This window comes from Hesperophylax consimilis, chromosome 14 (genome assembly GCF_061612785.1).
Source record: "Hesperophylax consimilis isolate HC1 chromosome 14, BYU_Hcon_1.0, whole genome shotgun sequence".
Lineage (NCBI taxonomy): Eukaryota > Metazoa > Arthropoda > Insecta > Trichoptera > Limnephilidae > Hesperophylax > Hesperophylax consimilis.
Genome location: NC_142849.1, coordinates 3,324,712 through 3,328,407, shown reverse-complemented (window position 1 = coordinate 3,328,407; position 3,696 = coordinate 3,324,712).

Below are 3,696 nucleotides of genomic sequence, written 5' to 3'. Positions count from 1 at the left end.
ATGACACTGGAACTCGCTATTACCGCACAAATGTGCACAAATAATAAAAATAAATTGATAATTGGGTAGTTTGTTAAATTCTTTTTTATGTTAATACTATTGCAGCATATTTTGGGAGGACATTGACTAAAAACCTCTGTAGACGAGCCACCACTGGTCCGGGGGTAAAGTTCATTAACTTCGGGAGCTGATTCTACATGATGCCTTTTTTCCCATACTAAACTACCTTACAACGTTGGAATTTCGAAAAAAAGTTATTTATCTCTTCTACATCTAAAATCACGTAGAATAAACCCTCGAAGTTAGTGCAATTTACCCCCGGACATCCTGTATAGTAAAGTTAGGCATTTGATAAATAGCTTACAGTTTGACAAATAAATCGCTAAAGAAAATTTGTGGGCCCCAAAATCTTATAAATTGATTTAAATGACAGCGGCCTACGTGGTCCAGGGTAAGGCTCTCGATTAGCAATCGGTAGGTCGCGGGTTCAAATCCCAGTGTACACAAGTAAATTCAATTTAATTAAGTTGTTATTTCACAATTTATTCATTAAATATAATATGTGGTATATTTGTAGCACGTTCTAGAGTGCGAAATACTCTCAGTATCGCCATGGTGTAAGACTACCATTCATAATTGAAAGTTGCTTGAAATGGCTTTAGCCGTGGGTCACCAGATCTAGATAGCCTGGTACTTCCCACCTTCCTCTTCTCCTCATCTCCTTCCCATCCGCACTACCTTCAGCTTCACAACATACCCTAATTAGGGATGAAGTAGTCTCACTGACTCCAGATGGTTGAGAGTAGTTTGGAATGTGCGGTATTCACATGAAAAAGAAGCACCAAGATGGATAGCAAATGTATTCAGAGTTTGTCGTGTGGATTTATTATTGGTGTGGTTGTGCGTCATTATCCCGAGTACCCCGAGTACGGGTAATTTCGAATTGCAAGAATTATATTTTGTTTGCATTCTATTATGCAATGATGTTATAAACCGTCTCAGCTATATATATATATATATAGCTGAGACGGTTTACATATAGTTCCCGTAAGAACTTAGGGCATAGGCCCATTGAGCTATCTCCCATTTTACCTCATTACTTTAACAGTCACCAGTCCCTTTTATAAAGTTTACCAGGGTTGTCATTGTATATGTGGCTATGTCTTTTGGTTCGACAATGTGTCTTCCCAAGTTTCATCTCTCCTCTCCTTAGTTTCCTCAAGGCCCCACAAGGGAAGAGAGCCTCATCTCTCCTCTCCACTCCCCAAGGGTTCCCCGAAGGCCTCACGAGGGAAGAGTTCACGGAGGTGGCCTTATCTCTCCTCTTCAATCGTCCTTGTTCCCCGACTCTGCCCCACGGGGGAAGACTCTTCCCATTGATTTCCTGATGGCCCCACGACGAAGGAGTCCACTCCCCCGTGGTTCCCTGAGGGCCCCACGAAGGAACAGAGCCTTATCTCTCCTCTCCACTCCCTTTTGGTTCCCCAAGGCCCAACAAGGGTTGAGCTCATTGTGGTGGCCTCAGCTCTCCTCTCCACTCTTCCTTGGTTCCCCGAAATGCCCACGAGGAAAGAGGACTTCGCCTCTCCTCTCCATTCTTCGCTTCCCTAAAGGCCCCACGATATAAGAGGGCTTCGTTTCTCCTCTACATTCCTTCTTGGTTCCCTGTAGAAAACGCGACGGAGGAGTCCACTCCTCTTTGGTTCCCTAAAGGCCCCACGAGGGAAGAGGGAGTTTTCGAATCGTCCAATTTTCGTCCCACGAGTATTTAGGGAAATAGAAGATCCATTCCAGCAGAGCTCCGAGTGCTGGGGTAAGGTCTAAATACTCCGAGATGCGACCCTGTTTCTCGGAGACACCGTTCGTGACACTATTCCCCAGGTCATTCAGACTGAGCACGGTAGCTCACACCGAGAGTGGTTTATTTATGCTCACACCTTAACTTGGGATGGCTATTGCAGGTCGTGTGTCTACTCCCTGAGCGATGCGTTTGCCACACTCCCTTCACTTAGGTTACAATTTACAATACATATTGATGCTTTCTAGAGCTCTCAAAATGACAATATTTCGTGTGCTCCTCTTACTAAATTGCATAAAATGTGCCAAAATGCCCTCGTATGTGATGAGAAAGTGTTTGCTTTACAATGCAAACGATATAAAAATCCAAGGAATAACACCAAATTCGCAAATACAAAAAATAATAATAATAAAAGATAGATCGCGATGATGGCAACACAAGAGTTTTATATTGTCATCTCAGTCATACTCATGTCACATACATATCTTGCCATCCCAGTCACACCCGCGACGTACACGACGGACGACGTACGACGTACAACATACATATTATTAAATGTCTACCTTTGTCACACGTGAGAAACGTTTGAATCAAGAATTTACTGGAAACATAAGAATGTTTGTTACTTGCCACATTTTATTTTGATTGTGTTAGACCGTAACGGGTCTAGATGTATTGAAATCATTGGTGCCTACCCATTATGTTTTTAGCGTTTTCAAAAGTCATTAATAATTAGGAGGCACGATGATTTGAGAAAATATAATATGGGAACCGCAGGGTAAATAACTGAAATAATAAAGTGATTTGCCAACCGAGGTAGTTAACAACCGGTCATATATTTCGGTTATCATCCGACAGATAGCAAGACTCATCAAACTTAAGTAAATACTCAATATCATAGCGCAGCACAGCATAGCAGGCAGGCAGGGTGTTCAAAAAATATTCAGTCCCTACTGCTCCCGACCATCTAGAGCTAGTGAGACTAAATGGCTCATTAGGGGTAGACAACTGCTAAACCTGTATAAATCTAATACGCGGTGGCATATTAGCGGTACACAACTGCTAAGCCGGTACAAATCGCAAGTGCGCCCCACTGTTGAATTTGGCAGCCACCCAAAATTCCTGAAAAAATCATTTGATTGTGCAGAAACGGGCGGTCGGTTTGATAGATTTTCAGATTTTAACAAATAGATTTCAATATTTAGAGTACAGGTGTCGGGTGGGTACGATGACATTGTTTTACCGGTATTTCAATGGAAGTTGCTTCGAGAAACTAGCGTCGTTGATACCTTCTGCACTTGTGCAAATGAAACATGCCAAACATGCTCTCAACATTTGTATAGTTGAAATTTATTACATGAGAACGGGTCGCTTCTGCGACTCGTTTTTGAGTTCGACAGTCGATTGCGGAATTATTTGCAGGCATCGCTGTTTCCTCCCTCCTAATAAACAGGTTTCTTCAAGACCCAGTTTCATTCCTTCCTTTCTTAAAAAATACCCTGCAAGTAACATCCCAAAGTTGATATAGGCCCTGAAGGAAATTATTTCCCCAGGGTGGAGTAAATTTTTTAAATATATTTTTTTCGTTATTGTAGGGAGGAGAAAATAATAAATTATTTGGAATTTGGAATTATTTTCTATTAATTGAACTGAATAGTTGTGTTGCGGGCGTGTACGCCAGGTTATCTAGCATGATCGGTCGACAAAGACTTTATCGATAATGTCGGTAACTTTTCATCGTTCCCGAGCATGACTGCAGATCGCCAACGTACTAAAAGCCGTTCACGACGACTAAGAGTTTATTCGACGTGAGCTGATGTTTTATATGTTAAGGATCTGCCGTCGTGCTCGGGAACGATGACAAGTTATCGACATTATCGATAAATCCTTTATCGATC